This window comes from Lissotriton vulgaris, chromosome 9 (genome assembly GCF_964263255.1).
Source record: "Lissotriton vulgaris chromosome 9, aLisVul1.2, whole genome shotgun sequence".
Classification (NCBI taxonomy): domain Eukaryota; kingdom Metazoa; phylum Chordata; class Amphibia; order Caudata; family Salamandridae; genus Lissotriton; species Lissotriton vulgaris.
Window position 1 is genome coordinate 1,137,060,871 of NC_141697.1, and position 19,802 is coordinate 1,137,080,672.

The window sequence follows — 19,802 nt, forward strand, 5'->3', positions numbered from 1 at the left end:
TACATTGTGAATAAAGGCCGTAGGGCCGCGCGTGTACTTCCTTCTGGTTAGTAGGTCTTGACGCTAGGTTAAAGACCGTCGGTTCCTGGGAACTCCTAGGGATTGACCACTGCTACACAGAACGAAGTGCGTCAAGAAACGTTGCGGACGGTCATAGGGGATGGCGTTTTCAAAGCTGATGGACTTGGAAGAAGCTCAGGCGCAAAGATTCAAACTGCAACAACTCATTCGTACCAAATGTTTTATGTTTCAAATGTTCGTATTGCTTTTGACTGTTTCTGCACTATTGGCGGGTGGGGTGTATTACATGATGTCGTACTTCTTACCTTCTGCCATACCTACTCCTACTTCTGACCCTAAACTTACCTCCACTGCATCCCCTCATTCTTTCCATATCCTACCTGAACACGAGCAGGCTAGACGTGCAGAATTCCGAAATAATTCCTTTATTCAGCTCCTTCATCAGCACCAGTTAGTGGTTAATACTACTAATTGTTGGGTGTGTGGGCTGATGCCACATACCACGGATAAGGGAATCCCATATCTGGTCTTACCGTATAGTTCCCAGGGTTCAGCTCGAGCATTTCAAACAATGTTTCGAAGCGCACTAGATTCTTACCCCAGTCGAGAGCCACGTTCTCCCTACTTTGGCCCTGGCTCGTATCATAAGCCTATGTCTATAGCGATAGAAGATTTAGATAGAGATATCTATGAGCCGTCGCTCATCCCAGAGGAAGAGGTACAAGCCTATAGGGTCCTGAGTAAGGTCGAGTATAGTGTGCTCACGAGTGAAAAACAGCTTAAAAGCTCGCCTCCGATATGGGTCGTACCCCACATTGGTAATTTTTGTCTAATGGGTCGTGGCCGAAGATCGAAAGCTCGACTTGGAGAGAGTGCTTGCACCGAGAATTACATTCTGCCGATGGTCTCGTCCCCTGTGTTTCTGGCTGCCAAGGGTACATACTTTGTCTGCCATGATCGTGCGTATGCATGGTTGCCCTCCGACTTTGTGGGCTCATGTTTTATCGCAAATCTGTGGCCTCCGACGTTCACTGTAGATGCAGACTATCACAAGACTAGAGTTGTGAGAGGCGTAATTAGCGAAGAGGACACTGCCGGTCAAGAGGCAGGAGACTTTTTCAAGGGTTTCCTCCTGTTTTGGGGGCCTATGGTTAATAGTAGGAACCTGAGACAGTTGACTCGAGTGGTGGAATCGACAGCTAATATTACTGCCAGTGCCCTTGGTAATATCACCACAGAACTTCAGGCGGATAGGCTTATGACGTTACAAAACCGTATGGTTTTAGACGTGATCTTAGCAGATCGAGGTGGGGTATGTAAGGTGATCCATTCGAGCTGCTGTATTTTCATTCCAGATAACGCTCCGACCGTCTATCAAGCCATCTCAAAGTTGCATAAGATCTCTGAATCCATACACGTGGATGTAGGGGATTGGACGCTACTTGGGTGGTTTTGGGGCCTGATGTCGACTTGGGGTTGGAAGATTCTGATGATTATCGGAGTTGTTGTGGCGTTCCTGTTCACGTGTTGCCTTTGTGTGCAGTGTGGTCCTGCCTTATGTGTCCTCTGTGCTACAACGTGTATAAGACAGCCACCTGTTACCAAGGGGACTCGGTTGGACAGAGCTATGTTACAGCAACATCTAGATGGTCTGATGAATATCGAGTATGATTCCGACTAGTGCTTGCCTACATGAGGGCAAAAGGAGCGTCTGAGGTTCCGTGACAATTGTAAGTGGTGTTTTCAACTCGCACGAATATGGTCGAGTCTGGTATCTATGAACCGCAAATGACGAGTTTAGTGGGTGTGCGCAGTTTCGCTGTGCTAACCTAAACTGTTCGTTTGTTACGTGGGTTTTTCATCTGTACCCACGGGTTCCATCTTAGATACGGCATCCATTTTGTTTCTTGCCCTCAAGTAGCCAGCGAACGGACGTTGTCCGTTTCGCGACCCTGGGATTCCCAAGACATCCGCAGAAGACACATGTCCTTTGAAAGTGTCTTTATGACGAGGGGGATGATACTGTAAGGCAGATGGCCCCGCTCGAGGCTCATCTTGCCGTGCCGGTTTATTGTCTCAGCCGTGCATCTCATTAGGCACGTCCCTTTGATGCCTGTAGCTCGTGTTTCCCGATACCTCCCCTTTTACACCCTTTTCGATCTCCCCACTGTTTCCATCTTCCTCTGCACCTGTCCTTGTTCCTTCTTCGATCTGTTTTACTGCCGATTGGAATGTACTAATGGTGGGAAGATGGTTTTTTACAGTTGGGAACCGCCAAATGTTTCCGCACTTATGCCCCGGACCTTGAATGTATCAAAGTGACCAAAGTGACCCCTCTCGGGGATAATTATGGGAACCAAGTTGTAAACCTTTGTGTACCATGTAACCTTATGGGAGAAATCTGTAAAAAAGGAGCGATCCACAGTAGCAATTTGAAGCAGTCTCCTCGAACTTACACTTGTTGTACTTCCTGTGACTTCTGTGTTCCCTGCAGTAAATAAACCTCGAATCTTTGACACCGAAGGAAGTGTCCCGTGTCTCTGTCATTCGTACGCCGGAGCAGGTTACCCACGAAGGTTTCAGGTGTTGTCCCCTGGCACCGCTGGGTCTTAAATAACCCAGTCCTTCACTTCAACTGGAAAAAAGACAGTGAAGGCTATGGTGAAGGAGAATGCTTCTTTTCACTCTTTGAGGATACAGACACTACTAGAACTAGTGATCTTAGTTCAGAGGAGGGATCACTCCCATGTTCTAGCTCCCCAGATAAACAAAGCACTCCGAAGAAAAGATGGCCTCGTCTAAAGAGGCACGGGTCAGGCTCGGGCTCGGGCTAGGCACCCCTCAGTGATCTTGGATGCAAGCTGGCATGGAACTACTCCGCTACCTCGCAGCCACACCAAGAAGACAATAACCCCTTGGACGTTACTGGGAGAGCTCTCCCCGAGAATGTTCCACTCCAGGCCCCTTTTGACATGTTACTCGACACATTAAAACAGATGCAGGGGGAGGTAAGAACTGAAAGCCGCAGGGCAAGGCAAAGAACAAAAAAATCCATAATACTATGAAAAAGGTTAATAAACTATACGACAAAATGGCTGCTAGAGTTACTGAGGTAGAAGAGAGAACGGGAAAACTGGAGGAGGATATGAGTACCTGGCAAAATTTCAAAGACACACAAGAAAAGATAATAGAGGATCTGCAATGGAAACTCAAAGACTTTGAAAATCGCCAGAGGCGTAATAGCATTCGTCTTTTGGGTGTGGAAGAAGGGATTGAGGGGCAGGACATTATGAGCTTTGTTGTAAAACTATTAAAAGGTGCTTTTCCTGAATCTGAGTGGCAGTGGGAGTAGGAGGTCCAACGTGCACATAGGTTTCCCTTTAAGCAAAAGAAAGAGAGAGGAACAGGCCTGTCAAGGGCAATACTCATAAATGTTGGGAACTACCTCCTTAGACAAGAAATAATGGACAAGGCAAGACCTGATAGTAAAGGAACATTTGAGGGCATTACCTTTTTTGCCAGGCCCAACTTCTGCCACGTAACCGTGGAAAGAAGATGGAGGCTTAGGCAATTAATAAAGCCATTCCAATCTATTGGCTCAGAGGCATACCTCCTATTTCCAGCCAGGCTGAAGGACGTAACTAGGGGGAATGTGAGGATGTTTCTATCCAAGATTAAAGCGCAGCAATTTTTGGAGGAGCTCAAGTCCCAGAAGGGGGGCTAAATAGCTCATCACGAGTTAAATTCTAGGAAATTGTTAGAACGACAGAGCATAATAGTTTTTTGGTAAGGGCACTTATATAGAGAGGTGAGTTTATGGACTGAATTGAAGAAACAGGGGCACATGGAATAAAGAATAAAGAATAAAGAGCGGGGGGAGCATAGGGGAGCACAATGCAATAGAATGTGGGAGGGAGGGCGGTGCGGCCTCCACAATCCAAAGCAGCCACACATAGGTCATTCTGACCTATTTGCCAGTAGAGGGGAGGGAGGGGGGTTGGGCAGCTTGGGGAGGGGGGACAAGGGGAGTGAGGGGGGTAAGGAGTAAGGGGGGGGAATTTCAAGCAAGAAAGGATTTATGTGGTGAGGAGCAGCACAGAACAAGAGACAGCAGGTCAAAGATAAAACAACAACTAAAGCAGTATGGCACAGCTTATGTATTTGGAACAATTGTAATTATCTGCCAGAATAAGTATCAAGAAATGCTTCATGACTGGTTTTCTATGATGGGCAAAATGTTTGATGTATTTTAATGACCTGTAGGATAGCTACAATCAATGTCTGTGGGCTTAATGATGCGAACAAAAAACTTAGGGTTACAGCACTACTAGGAATGCTAAGGTTCGATTTAGTCTTCCTGCAGGAAACACATCTTGAGGCATCAAGAGGAAACCTACTGGACCATCTGGGGTTTACTGAATTGGCAAACTCTAAACAGTCACTAAGAACTAGGGGAGTGCTGTATTAGGGAGAAGGAATGATGTGGTGGTGATAAGAAAGAAGGAGGACCTATGGGGTAGATGGGCTCTATTAGAGTTTTCAAGGGAGATAAACTAACTCTCGCCACAATATATGGGTCGACAGAGGATGACCTTTCAACATCTAGACACAGAGCTAGCACAGTGGCCAGAGCCTATAGTATGCTGTGGTGACTTTAATATTCCCGACCCCAGTAGTATCTTTCTTCAACCACAGGGTCATTATATGGGGAGGAAGAAGAGGGTACATAGAGCATTTTCAAATATGGTGGTGCATAACTCCCTGGATGACCCTTGGATTAAGACACACCCTAATATAGATGGTAGCACTTACTATTCATTTCCCCACAAAGTTATGGTCAGGCTGGACTATTTTTTGATTTCTAACTCCCTGATGACTGATGTACATATAGAAAGGTAACCACAAATTATTTCTGATCACAGCACTCTAATCTTGACAGTCAAACTAGGACAGGCACAAAGAAGGGCCACCCAATGGACTTTTGAAAGAGCACTATTGAAGGACGAGACATATAAAAACCACATGGGTGGATGGATTAAGAGTTACTGGGATATCAATAGAGGAAGAGCACCCCCGGGGGTGGTATGGGACGCCTTTAAAGCAGGAGTTAGGGGCGAGACACTGAGTTTGTACTCTCCAGTCAAAAAAGGGAAAAAGAAAGAATAGAGGAACTCTCCAGAAACCCACTCAAGGAAGAGAATGAACTAACACTAGCTATACAGCAGCATTTACCCCTAGATCAGCATTTACTGAGAATAACAGCTCTCAGGGCAGAAATTTTGGAAAACATTGTCAAAAAGGCAGCAGAGGATTACCTGATTAAAAAAGAGGCCGCATATGAGTTAAGTGAAAGAGTCGGTCACATTCTAGCCATAAGAACTAGACAGAGGTTAGCGGCGGCAGACGTTAAGGAAATAGTGGATGTGCAGGGTAATATGGTCACAGAAGCGGATATTCAGTGAGGGAGGTTTTTAGGCAGTTTTACAAGGAGCTATATGCCAGTGGCAACACAGGAGGTTTAGCAGAGATAGACAGTTATCTAAGGGATATTCCCAAGCCATTCATCACAGCAGAACAAAGGGAGGAGCTGAACTCTCCCTTCCGCCTCGAGGAATTTATGTTAGCCTTGGCTAGCCTCCCTTCGGGGAAAGCAGCGGGCCCGGATCAGCTGTCTGTGGAGTTTTATAAGGTCTTCCAAGGAGACATTGCTGAAGAAATGCTAAATGTTATGTTGCAGGCACAAAAAGGAGAGTCAACACCTGAGACATGGGGAGAAGCTGACAATATTGTGATTTTAAAGAAGGGGAAACCTCCAACTATACCAGGCTCATAGGCTGATCATATTAATGAACGCCGATGCTAAAACATATTCTAAAATATTGGCTATGAGGATCACTGGTATTATAGAGGGGGTGGTAAGCCCCATACAACATGGGTTTATCCTGGGCAAGGGCACTACACAGCATGTCAGGCAGCTGATTACAATGTTCGATGCGCCAGGTACCCTGGGAGACCCTATGGCAGCGCTTTTTCTAGACACTGAGAAGGCGTTCGATAGGGTCTCCTGGGATTACCTGTGGCAAGCATTGAAATGGAGTGGCATAGGAGAGGGCTATATAAAAGCTATCCAGACTCTTTACAAAGAGCCAACAGCAAGGATTAGGGTCAATAGGGGACACTCGGCAGCAGTTAAGATATGTAGAGGGACCAGGCAAGGTTGTCCATCATCCCCCCTGCTGTTTGCTATTTATATGGACACTTTTCCACGGAGATTGGAAGGCAACCCGGGGATTCTCCCAATGAGAGAAAACGGCTGCGAAGTTAAATCATTGGCCTACGCGGATGACGTTGCCATTTTGGCACCTAATGCATCTGTAGCTATTGGTGAAATAGAGTATGAGGGCAGGTGTCAGGTTATAGCTTAAATAGAAGCAAGACACAGATAGTAGGTAATAGTCTTGTATACTGCAATGACCAAAGGGTGGTAAGCTCAGCAATATACCTGGGAGTGGCAATTTCAGCAGACTTAGATATAGTTGTACAGATACAGAGCAATATCGCCCCATTAATAGATAGGGTGAAGCTAGACCTAGAGAGAATGAACAACTTGCACCTATCTCCAGTGGGCTATACCAATGTCATTAAGATGTTAATTTTACCAAAGTTTTTATATTTTATTAGGGCAATTCCGCTATTTTTTGAAAATAAATAGTTTAATGCACTAGAGATAGTCCTCAACAGATTCATAAGGGCACAAGGAAAGACTCGCAGAGCATATAGGTTCATATCCCTGCCAAGGGACAGGAGGGGGGGTGGGGTGCACCAGATTTTAAATTATACTACTGGGCAGCTGCCATACAATATATGCAGGGACTGGAGGGCGCCGATGGCTTCAACCAAAGAATCACTAACTACTCCACCAAAATATACACTGCAGTGCTGGGGGTAGAGGTGGAAAACTGCTTCTTAAATTATATTGACTTTGGATATTATAAAATAACTAAATTCAAGACAGTAGGGGCCGCCATCAAAGTCTGGAATGCTTTTTTAAAAAGATCTCGTCTCGGGGGGTTTAATCGGTATATCAGACTGTATAAAAACAAGTCCTTTCCAGTACCAGTCTTCGCAGATATCGTGATGGCAGGATGGGCAGAGAAGGGGATCCACCAGGTTGGTGACGGAATGAATAGTGAGGGATTTCTGCAGTTTTCAGATTTGGTAACTAAATTCGGAATAGACAAGAGGGAGTACTTTAAATATTTACAAGTAAGAAGTTTTTTAAATACTAAACGAGGAGGACCGGCGGGCTTCGCTAAAATAGATATACTGGAGAAAATCAGGTTTGGGGGGGAATGTACTATTCGCAGTTTTTATGCAAGTCTCTGCCCCTGTAGCAGGGTTTCCGTTCTCCCACAGAACTGTGCATAGAGATCTAGAACCTCAGTGAGTTAGGATGATCCAAAAACTCATCTCAGTGTCAGAAATCTCTTTACCTAGCTAGCTACAGTGTCTCATGGATCATTATGGAATGATCCATGTCTTAGACAAACCAGAACATGATCTTTAGAATACCTCAGGAGTCGTGGAACACATGAACACTCTTTCGTTAGATAATCATTTCAAACCAAAACTGAGAGTCAAAGAACACAAGTGCAAGTTTGAAATATTTATTATTCAATGCAAAGTTCTCAAACGCAGTATCTTGTATAATACCAAAATGCAGATTATAAAAATCAGAGTCAGCAGCATAGTCACTACTCCATAGTAAGCAAAAGGTGCTAGCATGTTATAATGCAATTTCTATAGAAATCTATATCACCTATATTTCGCGCACCCTATCTAGCATATTATATTATATCTAAGAAGGTCTCATTCGGGCTTTAGCAGGGCGGCCCCATACCTCTCAATGTCAGTAGGAGCAGTTCACATCAACAGCTACCAGCTCTCTTCATGCGCAGCACCAAGTGTCTACGTTCATTCCGTGTAACTCTATCTTAAACCCGCGTAGAGCCCAAAATGTTGGCATCAACATTATTTGTGTTATGTCTAATGTGGTGCGAGGATCAAGCCTCCCAGCAACCTTGTGTTAGGTTAATTTCAGAGTGTGCAGCTCTCAGTGTGCAGACAGTTGTACCAAGTGTACCAGGCAAAGCTGATAGCATAGAAATAACATATTATTCTCAAATAAACCACCTCACCGCTTCTAGGGTGAAGGCGACAACAACCAGTATGTGTCGTGTGCAAAACTGAAGCCGAAGGAAAAAAGGCTGTTTAAACGTGCAATGCACTCATGCTAACTTAACGCAATATATGTAACGAAGTATCCATATGACACCCCCCCATTGGTCCGAGCACCGTCAAACATACGGGAAAAGGCAATATTAAATCAGATTCAAAAATTGAAAGCAAATTTCAATAATCCCAAGCTAAAATAAGCTAAAAATATGTATGAATGAATATGTATGAATGCCTACAGTGGCCTCAAGTCTAAAACTAAAAACAAAACTTTCGAACCAAAAGTTATTCGCCAGGTCTCAAAATATGAAAATAGTACCAGGCCGCATCAATCCAAATGTCTGTAAGAGAAAAAACAAGGCACTCATCCGATATCCAAAGTCATGTGCCACAATGACGTAATCCTCAGCGACATCACGTGATTGAATTCTCCATCAGCTGAACACACTCCATCTCTCCAAGTCAGCGAGGGGAAAGTCATATTTCACAACAAAGCACTCCTCCCGGGCATGTCATGAATGGAAAGTATATGCAAAGAAAGTTGCAACCGCCTCCAGCATGAAATCACTGCCATCATCCGAAAACAGTTCTGCAATCCAATTTAGCAACGGGAAAGAACATACGTGCTCCTCCAGCATCGGATCCTCCTGTAACGTCAGAGGACAACTCGGTGGGTTCACCAGATCGCTGTGTGTCAGAAAGGCATCCGCCGCTGCAGAGATCTCCCATTGGCCCAGAACTCCATTTATTGCTGCCAAGGCCATAACTCTCTCGCCAGAACAGATCAACTCATGAGCCACCACGGGACGCATTAGCTGATCAAAATCGACGTCAGGAGCAGTCCTCAAGCATAGGCACAAATCAATGGCCCAATCGAACTCGCAGCTCAGGCAGTGAAACACAGGTTGGACACACGTGAAGTCGGTGAACCGAAATGACAATCTATAGGCCGTGCTTAATGCTGCAAGCGGCAATGTTCCATAGTAATTGAGCATTCGATTACGGCACAGTGTCAGGAGGCGTTGAACGGCGTCTTGTGCAGGATGGGCATCCATGTTTTATGAAGAAAAACACCAACAGAATGCCTGCGGCTACAGCCAGTAACACAGGTAGTCCACCAAACAAACTCGAAAAAATAGTGTGGAAAAACGTGGGAATGATACCAAAAACCTTTTCAAACGTAGTCACGAGGCCACTGCTGACTAACTTGAAAAAATGTGCAAGGCCAGTCGTTGAAGAAGCATTAAATATCTGGTGTACCAGCTCGCAGAAATGAAACGGCAAATCAGTATTTAAAAGCGCCTGCACCTCTGTGCGGGTGTTGGCTATGTGAAGGACATAAGTTTCCCGGGCCGAACTCAGGGTCACTTGTTTTTGAGACAAAAGGGCCCTTATTCTGCTTAAACCATTGAATTTTGCTTCCAAGGTTGGAATCCGTGGCCAGATGGAGACATCTGAAGAACCATGCGTGGGTGGGTATAGAACATTCTTGCAGCACACTACACGCTCTGATACAGTTACCACATATGCCACACCAATTAATAAACCACAACATAATTCGTTGTTTAAAAGCAAATAACTACCATTAGCTAATAAAGTGAATGTGGGAACCACTGCTGGAACTGGCGTGCCTTTTAAAACACATGCTAAATTTGGTCGGTCCTGATTACAAGAACCGTGTAACTGAATGTGTCTGCATATTAATGAATGGTCAGGTGACTGTGTGCATTCCTCACCATTAAGATTCACTTCTTTCCCATCCTTCAGACATCTGTATGTGTATGGTAATGACCATGCCTCATGTAGGAATGCATTGCCTAGTGGTTCATATCGTCCTATAGCAATATACCGCATACAGTTAGTAAATTTATATAAAGGAAATGGTAATGTAATTAAACCATGAATAAGCCACGTGGCAGTAGTGGTTTCAGCAACAGAGAAAGGTAAGGATTCTAGCTTCTCAATATGTAACATAGAAAATGATGCATCACGCATTGAAAGCATGCGCTGTTTTTCAGTAAGATTAAAAGGGGCGAAAAGGGATGAAACGTTCAATGAGGTCCAGGGAACTCGACCAGCCTTAATTGTCTGTAGAGTCCAGGCAAACTGCATTACAGAACGCAATTGATTTTGACCATGGTATAACGTGGACACTTCATCATGTACAATATCAACAACAGAAGAAACAAAATTATCCAATGTGTAAATTCTGGAAGAAAGCGTGTTAATACTGTTATCGACCACTGCAAGCACTTTTTCCAAATTGGCTTGATCAATAGCCCTCAGGCGTTTAGCTGCTTCGACTTGTGAAAACTTCCAAATTTCATTGTAAACAGCATAAATAAAGCGTTTAGACCTACCCATAGTCGGGCCTTTTATAAAATCATTTAGCTCTATATTCTCATTCAACTGGGACAGATGCAGTTTAACTGCAGCTAAAGTGGAATGTTGTAACCAGTTCTGACACAATTTGCCTACTGAATAAGTTGTAACCGTGTGATCTGTGTCAAACCTGGGATCTGGCCTGATGTGTGTAAAACCTTCAGACAAACCCAAAAAACGACGTTGGCAAGAATCAGAGCTTCTTTGCCATAAAAGCCACCCAACTGGATCAAAACTGGAAATATTAAAGGAGGAATTCTGCATAAGTGTTTGTATCTCACCTATGGATAATGTAGTGAAATTACTCCAACCTGAATATTCTTCCAAATCAGGGATAGTAGGGGTATTTAATTTTTTAGATATAGCCAATCCAAAACATGTTGTTTGGGAAACAGTCGAATTTAAAAACAACATGTGATTCGGGATGAGACATGCACGATGCAAAGCCTCAGTGCCTTGTACCTGCCAATCTTTGGTACCCCAAACCGATTTAAGGTCAATAGCATCCTTCCATAACTCATAGCCATCCACAGATAACCTTTCTAGAAAGGACTTTGAATACAACAATTTTGTGTCAGTTAATCTAACTTTGGGCATGAATTTCTGGTTCACTTTAAAATAAAATGACTCCGGATTTGATTGATTAAAATCTGTAAAGTAAGAATATTTCCCCAGTAACGTACTTGAGCTCCCCTGTAAAGGAGTAGGGCAATGTTCCCACTGAGTGTAATTCACAGGAACCCTCCTGGAACTTGTCTTGTGCAAGAAATGATTGCCATAATGTTGGTAACAAAACAAATCACCATAATTGACAGAATCTAAATATAAATCCTCATCATCAAAGGCCGCATAATATTTTAAATCAGAGAACAATGCTTCTACGGCCTGAAGATCCCAATCATCAGAATGAATATTTTGCTTAATCACATCTCCCATGTTTACTCTAAGCACATTAGGAACATTAATAACTTCTGTGGGGCCATGTATCTGAAACCTAACCGCATCCCACACAATCCCATCAAGGACAGGCCAAGCAGTAATCTTTACAGTTTTCAAGTCTCTCTTTAGTCTGTGTGCGGAATGTGAGGAGGAGAGAGGGGCCAATGTTCCATTAAGGTACCGAATTCCTGTTCTTTCTTTTACATAATGGCCATCAATCAGACGGAAAAAATAATACACAAAACCAATTGACATAAAAAGATAAAATGAAAATAGTATCAGCCAAATGTATGTCCAAGGTGGAACTAAAAAATGTTTTTTAAACAACGTGGCATATTTTGCAATAGTCGATGGTTTCTTTGAAAGTTCCGAATCAGAGTCAAAAGAGAATCTGGACTGGTTAGCCAAACGAGCTTGTATATCGGACATAGATAACTCAGCAGGTTCTGCATAGGTCAGCTCATCAATGTTAGTAATAGGAATAGTATTTAATAAAGGACTTGATATAGCAGGCATCTCGAGGGACACCTCCTGATCTGCACCAGATGTAATAGCCAGCACAGAGTTCCTCACCATGGAAGGACAGGATACAGCCGGTGTCATGCTATGAAGAATCGGCCACCCTGTGTGTCTTGACATTGTCAATAGAAATAAATCTGTTTTCTTTACGACCTGGAAGTGGTGGTAAAATGACTGTTCGTGTGCCCTTCACTCCAAGGACTCGAACCGGCGCTCTATATGAGGGACCAAACTCTTTCTTGTTATCGATCTTCTCTCGAACCAGTTCTCCAACTTGGGGTAGCCAGCCAACTACCGGGATCTGCAACGCATCATCCGACGTGGAGGGCAAGTGTTCCTTTGCAAGACTGTCTCTGGTCTTTTGTAGATCCTGTAAAACATTGCAATGTTCATCTACGTCAAAGGCCGCGGCCTGGGCCTCGCAGTCTGCACCATCAAGGTCAGGGACGTACATCTTGATACCAAAGAGCATTTCGTATGGGGTCCGCCCACCCAGAGACCTTCTAGGGAGATTATTAAGCGCACGCTGCACGCCATAGAGGTGGGTCAGCCAGTTTCTACCAGTGCCTATAACTCGGGCTGTCAAAGATTGCTTTAAGTCGCGGTTCATTCTTTCTACCACAGAATTGCCCTCAGGCCTGTAGGGACTTGAAAACTTCACCTGTACTCCCAACGAAACCATAGCATCCTTATACGCCTTAGAGGCGAAAGCCGGACCCTGGTCCGAATGGAAAGCACCACAAGCAAAGATTCCCACAAAGACACGCAAATCCTTAATGACAGTCCGTGAATCAGCGCTGCGATGCGGCCATAACCACACAAAGCGTGTGCATGAGTCAACTGCTACTAAGATGTATTTATACGCAGTATCAGAAGAAAAAGGACCGCAGTGATCCAAATAAACACAACCAAATGGTTTACTTGAGATGTACAACTGTGTCTGAGGCGGACGCGCAGCAGTAGAAGGCTTAATCTGCTGACAAATGTCACACATAAGGACATAATCGCGCGTCTGTTTATACAGTCCCCGCCACCAGAACCTCTGTTGTAGCTGAGATACAGTGGCTGAGACGCCCGCATGCGCAGACGCCACACCTTCATGAGCCGCTGTAATCAGAGAAGCTCTGCGATCAGAGTTGGGAACTAGACGCTCACCAACTTCAGGAATTTTCACATAAGGAACCTTATCGGGACTTAAGTGGTATGTGTACTTCGAAGGGAACCCCGCAGGATATTTACCTCCCTTCTCCGTGGCAGCAACAGCTGCCAAGATGTCATCATCTATTTTGCTTTTGGACCTCGTGACTGCTGCAACTAAGTATTTTGATACCGCTGACTTCGCTGCTTCATCAGCAAGCGAGTTGCCAACAGCGTGGACTCCCACGCGCTGGTGGCCGAGAGTATGAATCACAAACACGAGCGGCAGTTTCTCTTTAAGCTCCGCCACTCGGACCCAGATCATTTTATGTTTTATTGTGCTACCTTTGGAATCACGAAAATCATTCTGAATCCAAAAGAACAAGTTCTCATTGTAAGACTGGACACAGTAGTAAGAATCACTTCCTATTAAAGTCGTCACACAAGGATCAGCGTACTCCAATGCAAGCATCAGAGCACGCAGCTCAGCTAATTGTGCGGTGCAGTCCCCAAGCGTCTGCGTGTGCACGACGCTGGACTTGAACTCATCGTTCACCATGGCACCGACCACAATGGCGCAAGCGGAAACGTAGGCATGTTTAGAGCCATGCGCAACCTGCGCCGAACCATCCGTGTAAATGATACAGTGGAAATCCTCCAACGGCCGCATTGCTAAAGGAGCAGGATGAACAAATTCATACTGTAAATACTCCTGCGACCGTAAAGCGGCGTCAAAAATAAACGTGACATCCTGAGATGTCAAGGATGTAGCCCACTGAATCCACCGAGGGTGCAAAGCTTTAGAATTCGGTACACTGGCTTTCGTGACCGCCTCCAAGGCAGGACACGGGGTAACAACCAACATGCGCTTTCCCTGCGACAGGGCACGTTCTTTAAGAATTGCCATCTGCACAGCCGTTAAAACTTTCTCCACAGTGGAAAAACGCAGTTCAGCCGAAGTGTACAAGTGTGACTTGTAAGCAATAGGTACAGTATCCCCCTCATTAAAAGTCAGGTACGTGAAACCCACCGTCCCAGGGATAATTCTTATCACCAGGTTGGTCTGGTTATCACGGGTCTGTAAGTAGTCAGAAGTGAGCAAATCAGCCTGCAAAGACTGCAGAATGGCTGAATGCTCAGGCAGCCAGCATGATTTGGCAAAAGATGGTTGTACCAAGGCATATAAAGGCTTGATACGCTGGGCATAATCCGGAATGTATGTCCTCCCGAAATTTAAAAAACCCAGTAAAGACTGTAATTTTTTCAGCGTTGTCGGAGAGCGCAACTGCGCGCACTTCTCCAGGAAATGAGGAGCCAATCCCTTTCCTTCATGGTTAAGTTCATAACCTAGAAACAACACTGTGTACTCCGCAATGTGTGATTTCGCAAAGTTAAACTTGTAACCCATGTCTGCAAAGTTACAAATTATGCTGTTCACTCGACACAGATGCACCCAAAGCTCATCGTCTGTGAGATAAATGTCATCCACATACGAACATGCAACTGGATCGAAACTCTCCAAAAGAGAGACTATGCGGGCGGAAAACACTCCAGGACTATTTTTATATCCCATTGGGAGTCGTTTAAACATTTTTTGTACGCCGCCGCAAGTAAAACTGGTCCATTGGGAACTTAGACCATCTAATCTATGTGCATAAAAACCATTGGAAATGTCAAGCGTGGTTTTAAACCGTTTACGCTCAAGACTATTCACTAGGGCAGAGCCGTGAGTATTCTGTACTGCACAGTTACGGCAATGCGAGTTCAAATGCCGGTAATCCAAAACCAGACGATATGAGCCGTCCGGCTTGTTAACAGTAAAAAGGGGATTATTCATTGGTGACACACACGTTTCAATTACACCTTGATATTCCAATTGTTCAAGGATAGCCGCGACCGAAGCCTTAGCTTCACGCCATATGGGATACTGGGGTTGTGGCTGCGGCTGTGACCGCAATGGAATCTCATGGCTAGGGGACAATTTATCCCAGCCACACTGATTCCGGTACACAGCCGGCGCAAGCGCCAGAGCCCACTCTTCTGCAAAATGCAGCGCTTCCACTCTCGGCACAGTGTGCGCGAAACTGGGGAGGATTACCTCCTCCCCTTGCGGAGCTGCGAGAACAAAAGGTGGGGGCCAGTCAGCCTCCGAAAGCAAAATGTCATACGTATCCGATAGATTCTCCCAAAATACCCCTTTTACAGTTCGCTGCATGTCACCTTCAATTAACAGGACAATTTCAAAAAGTCTTTCAGGGGGAGCAACATGTGTATCAGCTGTTTCGATTACAACATAAGTGTCAGTTGCTGTCACCTTCAACAGTGGACGGAGGGCCTCTCTCACTATGGTAATCTCCGCCGCGCTGTCCAGCAAGGTCAGAGCCCACGTCAGATTCCGAAGCCGCGTTCTCACTATCTGGGGCATATCGATGCGCCGTTAAGGCTGCGACTTTCTTCTTGGCAAACTGCGGTCTCTTTGGCGTAGAGTCGTCCCGCTGGTCCCCTTCACTTCGCGTGCGGGGCTGGCCACGTCCTTGCTGACCACCCCTGCCCCTGCCACCCCCTCCACCACCGGTTGACGGAGCCGATGAGTCCTGAAAGGAACGAGGAGAGCGTTGGTCAGATGCCTGATATCTGTCAGGCGATTTAATCGTAGCGCGATCGCGCAATTCATAAACTCGCTCTGACTGCGCAGGTTGTGAAGGCGCCGGACTCGAGACCTGTGTCTGTTGTTGTTGTTGCTTACCCTGATTCTGCTTTTTAGGCCAATTTTGTTTTTTGGACCTGGGCTGTCCACCTGTTTCCGAAGACTGCCCCTGGGGCTGCTTCTTTTCTTTTTCAAGAAAAACCTTCGCACCCTTAGAATTGCGGCCAACCATTTTATAAGCCGCCACAATTATTCTTGCCAGCTGACGGGGTTTCTCGGCATCGGGAATTAACGCCAGACCATTGGCCACTTGAAAGTTCACTGCATCCCCTTTTACATTGGCAAGGATAATACCGCAAACTGTCTCAAATGAACCGTTCAGGCGCATACCCAACTCAACCGCCGACTCAGGTCCGTGATCATCCTGAACACGTTTGAGGATCGCAGACAGGTTCGACACTGACGGTGTGCCAAAGCACCGCGAGTAAACCGCTGCAAAAGTCTTACCCCATGTCTCACAGTCAACAAGTTCCGGGGCTAAATCTTTTGGTAAACTAAGCGTAAGAATCCGGTGTTTTTCACCCGGAGTCGTATTAGGAAACACAGCCTCCAGCTGGTCGAATTTCTCGGCAAGCCAGTAAGGAAAATCATCCTTATTGTCTGGCTTTCTGCCCATAACGGAATTCACCAAGACAGGACTGATTTTCAAACCAGCCTGTTCTGCCCGAAGCTGCGCACCTGCGGGGGCTGCGCCATGAATATTACGACCAATGTAATGAACAAGCGCTCTAATCACTCCAACCGCGACCTCATGAAGACGCCGCAGGTCAGCTACATTACAAGTGGTGCGATTAGGATGAGGAGTAAATCCACCCAAAGCGGGCCAATTTGTGCCCGGAATGGATAAGGGACCTAACCTCGGAGCCGTTAAAGAATGGGGTAGGGCGCCACCAAACCAAACTCCGTGCTGCCAAGCGTCTATAGGTACTTCCAGTGCTCTGTACGGAGCATAAGCCGCCGGTACATCCGTGGCAGTGTATGAATGGTAGACACCCGAATTAGCGTCCACTTCCGGAAATGTCACCCAGGAATAAAACAATTTGTACGGGTACGCATGTTCCGCACTCACTACTAGAACCACAGCCAAGCCTTCCGAGGGTACATTATAACCCCGCAAGTGGTCGCGAACCGCGACGCGGCTATGCTGCGCTATTTCCACTGCCATGTTAGCACAGGAAGAAGAAAAAAAAAAGACAAAGAACACTTTGTAGCACAACTGGGTAGTGATTCAAAGAAACCTTTTTTAGAAGAATTCAAGCTTGAAAAGACCTATTTCAAAAACAGGTAGGTTATCCGACACCGCCGTTTACCGGAAACGGGAATGAAGGCGTCAAGGTATGAATGATATACTACTCGAGTGTCATGAAATACGGCCAACCAATCCGTTGGGCGCCATGTAGCAGGGTTTCCGTTCTCCCACAGAACTGTGCATAGAGATCTAGAACCTCAGTGAGTTAGGATGATCCAAAAACTCATCTCAGTGTCAGAAATCTCTTTACCTAGCTAGCTACAGTGTCTCATGGATCATTATGGAATGATCCATGTCTTAGACAAACCAGAACATGATCTTTAGAATACCTCAGGAGTCGTGGAACACATGAACACTCTTTCGTTAGATAATCATTTCAAACCAAAACTGAGAGTCAAAGAACACAAGTGCAAGTTTGAAATATTTATTATTCAATGCAAAGTTCTCAAACGCAGTATCTGGTATAATACCAAAATGCAGATTATAAAAATCAGAGTCAGCAGCATAGTCACTACTCCATAGTAAGCAAAAGGTGCTAGCATGTTATAATGCAATTTCTATAGAAATCTATATCACCTATATTTCGCGCACCCTATCTAGCATATTATATTATATCTAAGAAGGTCTCATTCGGGCTTTAGCAGGGCGGCCCCATACCTCTCAATGTCAGTAGGAGCAGTTCACATCAACAGCTACCAGCTCTCTTCATGCGCAGCACCAAGTGTCTACGTTCATTCCGTGTAACTCTATCTTAAACCCGCGTAGAGCCCAAAATGTTGGCATCAACATTATTTGTGTTATGTCTAATGTGGTGCGAGGATCAAGCCTCCCAGCAACCTTGTGTTAGGTTAATTTCAGAGTGTGCAGCTCTCAGTGTGCAGACAGTTGTACCAAGTGTACCAGGCAAAGCTGATAGCATAGAAATAACATATTATTCTCAAATAAACCACCTCACCACTTCTAGGGTGAAGGCGACAACAACCAGTATGTGTCGTGTGCAAAACTGAAGCCGAAGGAAAAAAGGCTGTTTAAACGTGCAATGCACTCATGCTAACTTAACGCAATATATGTAACGAAGTATCCATATGACACCCCCTTACAATCACAGCACTACAAAACCTTATACTCACTGTATTTTACACCAGCAAGAATTGCAACATGGGGAGGTACCACGGGCACATTATGTCCACGATGTAATTCAGCAGAGGCAGATATGATTCATATCTTTGCTACATGACCTCAATTGCACACTCTAATTAGGGATATAGAGAAGTTCTTAGATCAATCCCTAGATATTCAAGTAATGCTTAACCCTACAAGAATCTTATTAGGGATAGGACCAGAAACAAATGAGCCACAGAGAGAATTATTGTTTATCGCTATGGCAGTATAAAGATTAAGTATAGCCAGGGCGTGGCTGGATAAAACCCCCCCAGCAATGCAAGTATGGTTGGCTAATATCCTAGCGGCATATAATTTGGAAAAGCCCATCTAAGCGCGAAAGGCAAGAAAGGGAGGATGCTAGGCCTAAGAATATGGGATCCTATTTGTAGATGGAAGCGGCAGTTGGAGACTATCTACTCTCCTGGACAGGTTGATTCCATTTCTTAGGGGTATCTCCTTCATTATTTTGGTTATTTATCTTTTCTCTTATAACTCTATGTTTGTTTTTAACCAGGAGGTGGTGCCATAACTAATCAAAGTTGTTGTAATGAATTGTAATGTAATGTAATTACAAACAAAAGATACTGTTTATTAACTGCAGAGAAAGTAGGATAGTAAATGTGTTATGATCTGTAATCTGTGCAACTTGGAAAAATATGAAAATAATAAATAAAAAAAAAGAACTCCTATGTGGAGGAGTTCTGGAAGATTGGAGATGACAGTTGAAAGATACAGAGAGAGGTTGCACTTTGTTTCCTCTCTGTCCTGTTGGCAATAAATAAGAAGTTTTGGACTTACCTGGCTACCGTAACTTCTTTTCACTGGCGACGAGGTGCCAACAGGACAGCCATGCGTGCAGTTTCCAGTTTTCAGTTGGTGAAGCAGCGTGAGAAACTACAGCTGTGTCCGGTCTGGAGACCTCATTTCAAGTTGTTCATCCTTGATGACTACAAAACGTTTGAGGAAGAAATGATAAGGGATCAGTTAGTGGAAAAAACTAACAGCATAAAAGTCCAAGAAGCTCTTTTGAACAAACCAAACCTGTCACTACAAAAAGCCTTGGAAATAGTAGTGAGAATTGAAAACACTTCTTCTCATTTGGAGCAAATGTCTATTTCCAGTTCTGATACTCAAGCACCAAGGCTTTCTGCTATTAAAAGCAAATCCAGCTTCTCTTCAAAAGATAAACATAAAGGAAAAAGAGAGGGACCTGACTTTAATTCTAAGCCGGGTAAACATTGGGAATGTTATCGTTGTGGAAGTGGTTCCCACCTTGGAGATGCTAAGTTTTGTCAGCTCTCAATAAAACATGTAGTAAATGTCAAAAGAAAGGTCATTTCGCCAGTGCCTGTGATTCTATCATTAAGTCGTCATCATTCAACAAACCGAGCACGTCATCCACAAAAAAAATAATGAATATTGAGCAACCTTCGGATGTATCATCGTCAG